Source organism: Tachypleus tridentatus, chromosome 11 (genome assembly GCF_004210375.1).
Source record: "Tachypleus tridentatus isolate NWPU-2018 chromosome 11, ASM421037v1, whole genome shotgun sequence".
In the NCBI taxonomy this organism is placed as follows: domain Eukaryota; kingdom Metazoa; phylum Arthropoda; class Merostomata; order Xiphosura; family Limulidae; genus Tachypleus; species Tachypleus tridentatus.
In genome coordinates this window covers 21,557,838-21,568,030 of record NC_134835.1, presented here as the reverse complement: position 1 = coordinate 21,568,030, position 10,193 = coordinate 21,557,838, and the positions used below count along the sequence as shown (strand labels likewise).

The window sequence follows — 10,193 nt, the reverse complement described above, 5'->3', positions numbered from 1 at the left end:
GAAAACACAATGGGAGATTATATTTGGGGTCTGATACGTGAAAGTGATTTACATTACAGTCGCAAATCTCGAAAAACGACTCACTTCTAAACATTTTTGCATAACTTTTGTATAAATACATGTAAGTCTTGATTCATATGTTGTTTTATTCAGACCTTATGTAAATGAAAACGTGCAAATTTGCCCGTTTTTACATATAAAATAGGTTAATTTATAAATTTCATTATCCAGGTCACAAAAGCAAAGTTTGAAGGGAATAATGGCCATTTTCTGTACTTTTACAACATACGCAATTAAGAAATAACACGTACTATCCAGGAATAAAATTTGTGTCACATAGTGTTATTATTATCTTCCAAACAAAGAGGATTTTAAGGACAAACACACTAAACTCCAGGGCTTGTTCTTGAATTTCGCGCAAAGCTACTTGAGGGCTATCTGCGCTAGCCGTCCCTAATTTAGCAGTGTAAGACTAGAGGGAAGGCAGCTAGCCATCACCACCCACCGCCAACTCTTGGGCTACTCTTTTACCAACGAATAGTGGGATTGACCGTCACATTATAACGTCCCCACGGCTGAAAGGGGGCGAGCATGTTTGGTGCAACCGGGATGCAAACCCGCGACCCTCAGATTACGAGTCGCACGCCTTAACTCACCTGGCCGTGCCGGACTTAACACCAGGGGCACAGGACAACTTAACTTTCAGAGTAGCCTTAAAAAGTCATAATAATTACATATTACAGTAACTTTCATAAATCATAATATCCAACAAAGTACACTTCATGAGTTATATTATCAAGTAACTTTCATAAGTCATAATAAACAATAGATTAGCCTCAATAAATCATATCATACAATAGAGTAAATTTCATATATTATTTGGTACACTCATGTACTCAGACTAATACATTTAAACGGGTTTTCTATGCTTCTGTATATTATAATAATGTAACCACTCCAAGATAGGAGTTATAAGTTAACCACTAAAGTCTGTTTTATTCTACTAATTTACTACATTTTTTAAATATATGATATTTGTTGCTGTTATGAAAATTTTGCAAGTTTCTGTTTCTTAAGTTTTAACAATTGTAAACAATTAGTGTTAATATAAGCGCTCGGCTTGTAGGACTTTTTTGATCTACGTGTTTTTAGAACATCAGGAATATATATATATATTTATGTTTACAATTAATGTTATACATAGTCTATTTTAAATCACTTTGCACGAAATTTCGTTTTGCATGAAATACTGTCTGCTGTGTCTACTGTTGGATTAGGACTCCTGATTTTAGCGTTGTAGTACAAAATCTTACCGCTATTCTACCAGCACAAATAGTGTGCTGCATGTTGTGCTTGTTAACAAAATACTCGAAGAAACATTTGTATAATTTATATTATTAGGAATTTTCCTTGTTCTCTTTACTTAAATTAAACATTTAGGTTTTGAGAATGATTTCATAATGAAGTTAGTTCATAGCGTTGACACTAGGGCATGTCTTTTATATATTACCCCAAATACAAAAGTTCCAATCTTGTCAAACTGGGCGCAGCCTGGTGGTTAACGTCCTAGACTAAGGAATGAAGAGTATATTATCGTAGATATGATTCCCATAAACACGCTCTACACTTTCGGCTGCTTCATAAAAGCACCAATCTATTACTCCATTGGATTTATAACCTGCTCTTCCTAGTTGCTTAACGCACGCGCAAATAAGGTGTCATCCGGGTCGAAAATTCGATTTCAGTTTGCAACCATTGAATTTTTTTCTTTTTATTACAACTTGACTGAACTAAACGATTTTTTTTAAAGGAACGATATTCCAAATGCTATTTTAATGTTACTCAAAAAAACACCAAACCTTCAATCAGTGAAAAATTTAAAAATGTACCGCGTGGTGCGTGGACTTAGAATCAAACAGAGGTATAATTTTGGCGGCTATGAAATACTAAATACAAAATAACCAAAAACTGTATTAAATTCACAAGTGTTAAATCAAAATCATGCACTACATTCTTTTTTGCTACATAGTTATCAGTAGATAACACATAATTTATCTGCTTGTTTATTTATTGAAAATGTTTGTGTAACATTACATAGTTGTTCTCTGTATTGGACTGACAGACTAAAGGGAAATTAGCTAACCAATAGCACCCACTGCTAACTCCTGGGCCACTCTTGTCTGTCCGATAATCGACCGTCACTCACTGTCTTTGAAATGTATCCTTACGCTATAGAAGCACTATTTTCTATACTCCACCTGAAAAGCATTGTTCACGTTCGTTTTTGAATTTCGCGCAAAGCTACTCGATGGCTATCTGCACTAGCCGTCCCTAATTTAGCAGTGTAAGACTAGAGGGAAGGCAGCTAGTCATCACCACCCATCGTCAACTCTTGAGCTACTCTTTTACCAACGAATGGTGGGATTGACGGGGGCTCATAATGTGACGGTAAATCCCACTATTCGTTGGTAAAAGATTAGCCCAAGAGTTCGCGGTGGGTGGTGATGACTAGTTGCCTTCCCTCTAGTCTTACACTACTAAATTAGAGACGGCTAGCGCAGATAGCCCTTGAGTAGCTTTGTGCGAAATTCCAAAACAAACAAACAAACACTTACAGCTTCGCACTTACCGGTAAAACTACGTCACTAACAACATTTTTCGTTGCTTAACGAAACATTCTTATGGCAACCTCACCGTCTTCTTCAAGTTTGTCTTGGCGCCCCACCACGTTAGGTTAAGAAAATAAATATAATTTAACGATAAATAAATTTTCAACTCAAGAATGGAATTCTGGGATTGATACAGTGACGACGAAACCAAACTTCTGTTACTATGTTACAGTTCTAGAAAAGTTTTAAGACATTTTCACCCGTTAACGTTGGGTTGATAAAAATAATAAAACTGTATCATTTTAGTTCTAGTGTTGTTGTGGTAGTGCATTTATCTGAACAACTGGATTTAAAAATTCACCTAATGTATAATATTCTGAAAAAAAGAAGCCATAGAGAGAATATATCATTGTATATATTTATATAATATAAATAAAGTTTTAAATAATGGAAAATATTTAACCTAAAACTAAGAAACTAAAGGTTATTTAACAAACAACAAACCCGATTTCTATACAGACAAACTTCTGAATAAATTACCTATATATTATGCTTCTAGGAGAATAGTTAAAATTGTTTAAGTCTCTTAAAAATATCTCCACTAACGCAGCGTTATGCCAAAAGACGCTAGAATTCTGGTTTCGATACTCGTGGTGGGTAGAGCACTAATAACCCATTGTGTGGCTTTCTGTGTATTTACAAACAAACAAACATGTCTTGTAAAAGATGTCGAAAATATAATTTGCCTCCTTTAGCCGATCAAAATATCTATCATAATATCAAGAAATATAATTTGCTTCCTTTAGCCAATCAAAATATCTGTCGTAATATCAAGAAATATAATTTGCTTCCTTTAGCCAATCAAAATATCTGTTGTAATATCAATAAATATAATTTGCTTCCTTTAGCCAATCAAAATATCTGTCGTAATATTAAGAAATATAATGCTCCTCTTTTGCCAATCAAAATATCTGTTGTAATACCAAGAAATATAATTTGCTTCCTTTAGCCAATCAGAATATCTGTCGTAATATCAAGAAATATAATTTGCTTTCTTTAGCCAATCAAAATATCTGTTGTAATATCAAGAAATATAATTTGCTTCCTTTAGCCAATCAAAATATCTGTTGTAATATCAATAAATATAATTTGCTTCCTTTAGCCAATCAAAATATCTGTTGTAATATCAAGAAATATAATTTGCTTCCTTTAGCCAATCAAAATATCTGTCGTAATATCAAGAAATATAATTTGCTTCCTTTAGCCAATCAAAATATCTGTCGTAATATTAAGAAATATAGTGCTCTCTTTTGCCAATCAAAATATCTGTTGTAATAAGCCAGTTAATTCTATGTTGTACTTCATCTCACAAGTCAAAATGGTAGTAACTTAAACAATTATTCAGCGCTGTTGTAATTTTTATAAGCTAATTTTATCAAGTATTCATATCAATCAATTAATTACATGTTTATATATTTAGCACTATGTAAATTAAATAAACATACATATCACATTACAAAGTGTACTGATTTATTGTACCAATTGAGCTTTTCACCTAGATGAGTTTTGGCAACAATTTGAACCGATCACGAACTAAATTAACATATAACATTGATAAATACATCCTTTACAGAATTATACAATAGTAACAACTCCGATTTCACAATATTTTACTTTTACAAACTTAAGCTAGCTGTAATGCTTTTGAAAAGTTCCAGACTTTTTAAAACATGAATTTAAGAGGCTGTTACATTGAATATTATAAATATATTTTGTTATAACATTGTTCAACACCCGTGTCTAAACGTCACTAAAACACGGAACAAAAATACGTTTTGGTTTTATATATGGTAATATTAATACAGAAGCATAGACACACACACATGTATATATGCATTTACATTTATACAACTTGATGTCTAAAATATGTCGAAAACAAGTCACACATACGATTAGACAATATGTCAATTACAATACATAAACCAATACACCTAAACAGTTTGAAGCTAATGGTAGTAAAGCGGTCAATACAATAATTGAAATTACACTGTAAAGAGCTTACGGAGACTTTAGACATATCAGTGACAAAATCCAGGAAACTATTATGGAAGATACAGCAAATAGAAACTACGTTTGAAATCCCCGATTTTCTGTCATTTCTGATAACAAAAAGTATACGGTTTAGCGAGTCAGGATTATATTGGTAGCTGAAAGCTTTTAATGTGCGTAAAATAATCAGATTAGCTTGTCGAAGTAACGTCATGAAATCGAACAAAGTAGGTTGTTACTGAAAAGTAAAGTGTATATTGATTAGCCAAAATACGTTATTCGACATGTAATGAAAACAATACATTATTCAATGTAAAACACATATAATTAAATGATACGGGAAGAAGTGCCCTTAGCAGAATTCCAAGAATCAAGAAGTCTCCTAAACAGTATTCCAAAAATGGGAAAGTATCTTAAACAGTATTCCAAGAGTAAAGTATCTTAAATGGTATTCCACGAATAGAGTTTTCTAAGCAGTAATCCATGAAGTGTGAAGTTGATCACCTGGAATATTATGATAAAACATTACAAAAGGAAATAGTTCGTTACACTAGGCTCGGCATGGCCAAGCGTGTTAAGTCGTTCGACTCATAAACTGAGAATGGCGCGTTCGAATCCCAGTCGCACCAAAGCATTTTGATGGAATTGGCCACATGGGTTGATTTTATTGGGTGTAACGGCAGAAATCTGATTTAATATCCAGTTACCAATATTTAAGGAGTTGATCTTAATGAACTGAATTAATCAGTTTTGCGAGGGCGTAGTAAATATTATTGAGATGTGCGTGTAGATGGCTTGTGTTGAAACTCAAAAATTGTAAATAGGACCTGAACAACCTAAACATGGCTAAGTTACGTGAATGTAAGTTTTTGAATTACATAGCAGGTTAAAAACGAGTTGCACGTGGTTAAAAAGATATTTATAAAGGTAATGTAGAATAAAAATAGAGTATGTATTTTCTAAATTGACATTTACATATATGTATTTTTATATATTTACTTCCAGTATCATAAAGTAGCACTGTGTGTTAGGCCTAAGCTATTACCAGTATCATAAAGTTGCACTGTGCGTTAGGCCTATGCTATTAAAATATATCCGAGTAAGTGTCGCCAACAAGGCCAAAGAATAAAACTGTTAAAAAGCTATCTTCAAGCTACACAGAAGATAGAAAAATGAAATATTAAGCGAGGAAAATTGTTGTGTTACAATTGTGTTTAAAAATATAACCTTGGTTTAATGATAATTTTAATACTTAGTAAAAACACTGTCATACGTTTTCAACCCAGGAAGCGATTACGAAAAATATTAAACTACCCTATACAAACAGTACATTTCGGAAAATCGATAAAGAAGAACTATTCAGATGAAGCTTTTTGTTGCGTATTCTACTTCAGCCATTAAGTAAGAAATTTAACAATCCGGAAAACATTCTGGTAAGGGTACAATGTCTTTTTTTTTTTCTTATAAGTAGGTTTAAAACTTTAGCCTGGGGTACTACGACTGCCTGTTGAAATTAAAAAAGATGACCTTTCGGCTTCTATACTAAGGCTTTTCTTGTCAGTAGTTTTAGTCCATTAAAAATTTTAAATCTACTCTATTTGCTCTGCCTAAAGACCCATTGAAACAAGAAGTATAAATATCATTTAGCTCTGCAGTTGTATCTCGAAGTATTTGAATAAACTAGAATACGCGGTAAAATATATGTGGCGTTTTAGAATTATCTTTACATGTCTTTAATTAAGTCGTGGAATTAATTAAGTGGGTGGAAAAACCATTAAATATGAAATAAATAAAAATATACCCAATTATAATGAAAACCTATTCATTTCTAACGTCACTAGAATTGAGTTGCTGTTTTTTTTAAACTTCTTTTAAAAGATCTATCGATCACGTGATATAAGGGCCAAGTATTGAAAGTTGAGCTTTTATTTATAGATGGCGTTGAAGGATAAACTAGAGTTTATTGCCAATACCACTCGAATTTTTTGCAATAGTGGAAAAGTGATGTAATTAAATACTTTATAATTAAAAGATATAAAACGTAAGAAAATGTGTTTAACATATATATAAAAACGACTGGTATGGATAATGAAAGCACTATGTAGAGGAGAGAACATTTCGACCTTCTTCGGACATCGTCAGGTTCACAAAGAAAGAAGGAGGTAACTGACCGATAGCTGACGTTGTTCGCTCCTCTACATAGTGTTTTCTCTATCCATACCAGCCGTTTTTACATATATAATTTTCTTTACAAGTGGGTTTTATCGTCATCACGGATTTTGTTTAACATACCAAGTATTATACAACAATTGTGTATCAAACGCTGCGATCGGGCTATATATTCACAAATTGACATTCATTTTATTATTCCAAGATCCGTAAGGGTTAGTAAAGTAAAAATTTTAGACCTTTAAACAACAATTTTTTGCTTGTTGTTTTTAATTTCGCGAGAGCTATCTAATTTAGAAGTATAAGACTAGAGGGAAGGCAAGCTAGTCATCACCACCACCACCAACTCTTGGGCTACTCTTTTACCGTAACATTATAACACTTCCATAACTGAAAGGGCTAGCATGTTTGGTGCAACCGGGATTCGAACCTGCGACCCTCGAATTAGGAGTCGAACGCCTTAACACACTAGGTTATGCCAGGCCCGTATTCTATAAACAATCTGAGAGGTATATGACATAAACATGTAAACATCAAGCTAGGCCTAGCGCTGTAGGTTAAACTTTCGTTTTAAAAGCACATTGTTTTGTGCAATCGATATTCTGAGATTTAGAGTACGAGACATTTTTATTGTTTGTGATTAGGAAAAGAACGTTATTAAACCCCGAAACGGACCTTACCGATTTTTTTAAAGTTTAAAAACACATATAACATTATTTATAGACAAACTACAATTTAGAATAATTATAGATCTAGGGGTAACATAAATTACAGTGTTATTTAATTTAAATAATTTGTTATTATTTTCTCGTCGGTGCGGTCTCTGTAATGTTTTAGACCCCTGGTAGTACAGCGGTAAGTCTACGGAATTACAACGCTAAAATCAGGGGTACGATTCTCCTCGGTGGGCTTAGCAGATAGCCCGATGTGGTTTTGCTATAAGCACACACACACTGTAATGTTTTTAGTACATGTTTAAAAAGAGTCTAAACTTTAAACTTTTGTTGATAGGTGAATGCAATTTAAAACGTTAATATTTTAAGAGATTAAGTAAAATTATTCGAAATAAATCAATCAGAGTCTTCTGGAGTTTGAAAGAAATTTATTTAAATGTACGATTTCGTTAATTCTACTGCACTATCATGTACATCAGTATCTGGAACATTTGTGTTTCATACATTTGGTGTTTAGCGAAGCAACAGTCAGTTCGGTTTAAAATGAAACTCCAATAATCTCTTTGGCTTTTTCGACCAAAGTGTCCCAGAGTGACCCCAAGTCTTCTTTGTAGGGTTTAAAAAATTCCAGGGCTTCAATAGCAACTTCGGCACTTATATCCTTGGCGTTATTGATAAACTAAGAAAAATAAACAATTATGATAACTTAATTACATATTATAAATGGCTGTCAAACAAAGAAGACTTGTAAACGACTTTCTATAAACTTTCCTATTTTAAATAGACTTCTAGAATAACAAACACTTGATCATACGTGACGTGTCATACCTCATGACACCTTCAAGAATAATTGTTGTAATGTTTGTTTGTTTTGGAATTTCGCAAAAAGCTACTCGAGGGCTATCTGTGCTAGCCGTCCCTAATTTAGCAGTGTAAGACTAGAGGGAAGGCAGCTAGTCATCACCACCCACCGCCAACTCTTGGGCTACTCTTTTACCAACGAATAGTGGGATTGAACGTACCATTATAATGCCCCTTAGCACGATAAGGATGTTGTTAATGGGCATGTTTAGGGCGACTCGGGCGCGAACCCGCGACCCGAGGATTACGAGTCGCACGCCTTACGCGCTTGGCCATGCCGGGCCTGTTTTTTTATTGTTATAAATCAGAATATCATTTGGGAATAAGATTTGTTGTAATGATTATTTCACGTTTGTGGTAAGTCATATTTTAAAAATAAAACATATATCAGTGTTAATCTTATGTAACTTTGACAGATACTAATAATAGAGCAATGTAATTGTAGCTACGGTTGTGCGATAATTAATATCGATACAGATTTTAATTTCGAAAATCTTTATATTCATCTAAAATTGTATTAGGCTACACTGACATTTTCCTACATTAACTGTTCTTACCTCTTGGGCAATTATTTTAACCTTTTCTAGCTTATCCTTTGCAGCTTCTAAACCAGCTCCCCAGATGCTCTTAACCCACTCAGCAAATCTAAAGAACTTCTCTTTGATTTGGAGACCCAAGTCTTTAAAGAAGTTCTTAATTTTTTCCCAAAGTTCAATGATGGAATATCGACCTCCGATGTTCAGTATTGAATCTATCAATCCTTCCAAAGCATCCAGTCCTCTGTCTCTGATGATTTCTAGAAGTTTTTTACGAGCTTGAGATAAAAAAAAAATTAGTAAATTGTTAAAGCCACAAATCAATGCCAAATTGTTGAGTAAAGATAAAGTTTCTCGTAATTATGAGAATTATAAGTTTACTAAATATGCTGATATGAATATCAGCAAAGTTTGAAAGAAAGTCAAACTAGACTTTCGATACTAATCGATGCAATTTGATAAATACAAAAACTAGTTTCAATATCTTTATAATAGTTTTAAATAACAATAACCGAAAGCTCTCATAAAGGTCCTAGTAGTCTACTTTTCTTATTTTATAAATTAATCTCAAAATAAACAACTGATTTTTATATATAATTCAATATAAAAGTGTTACCTGAAAGGTTCGAATACCTCTTTATGTGACATAATTAAGAATCTTATTCCAAGTTGAAGGAATGTCCTTTTCATTTCTTTGAAAAACACAAAATGGAACTTACTTCAGATTTGTCTCCCAGCTTCTTACGGATGTAATTCGTTATAGTTTCGATGTCAAGATTCTTCTTGATCTATGAAGAAGTAAGACTTTTGTTAAAACAGCAAACGAGCGAGAAACGAATACGAAATAATCTTTGTAAGCATCTATTTGTGGGTTTAGGAATATAGAAAATATTTGACCTTGTCTCTTATCCTGATGAGGATTGCTCTGATGTCCAGACCTTCAATTAATTCGTTTAGAATGTCCAAAATGCTCCTCTTGCCAATTCCTAGTTTTTCAAGAAGACCTTTCAACCAGTCTTTTACTTTATCCTTCAGTCGGTTTAGGAGTTCTATGGCCTTACCTCCAACCTCAAGTCCAAGGTCTTTTAATTGCCCAGTTATTTCTTTAGCCTGAAAAGGAGGAAATAATCGGATTTTTTTATTCATTGTCATGAACAGTAATATAAAGATTAATTAATTTAATTAATTAAATATTTTAATAAATAGTTTATACCTTATCCAAAAGGTCTTGGCTAACTTTATGCCCGTGATCAACAGCATCCTTGATTTTTTGCAATATTTGGTCCAAAGTTTCT

At 33.1% G+C, this 10,193-nt stretch overlaps 1 long non-coding RNA gene across 1 annotated transcript; it reads right to left on the bottom strand.

Moving 5' to 3' along the window:
• Positions 1 to 7,909: 7,909 nt before the first annotated feature.
• LOC143231443 (uncharacterized) lies at positions 7,910 to 9,170 on the bottom strand. The gene is made up of 2 exons (XR_013016924.1): positions 8,920 to 9,170; positions 7,910 to 8,180 (listed from the first exon to the last, which is right to left on the bottom strand). It is a non-coding gene; the product is annotated as an uncharacterized LOC143231443 (long non-coding RNA).
• Between the last annotated feature and the right edge of the window lie 1,023 nt (positions 9,171 to 10,193).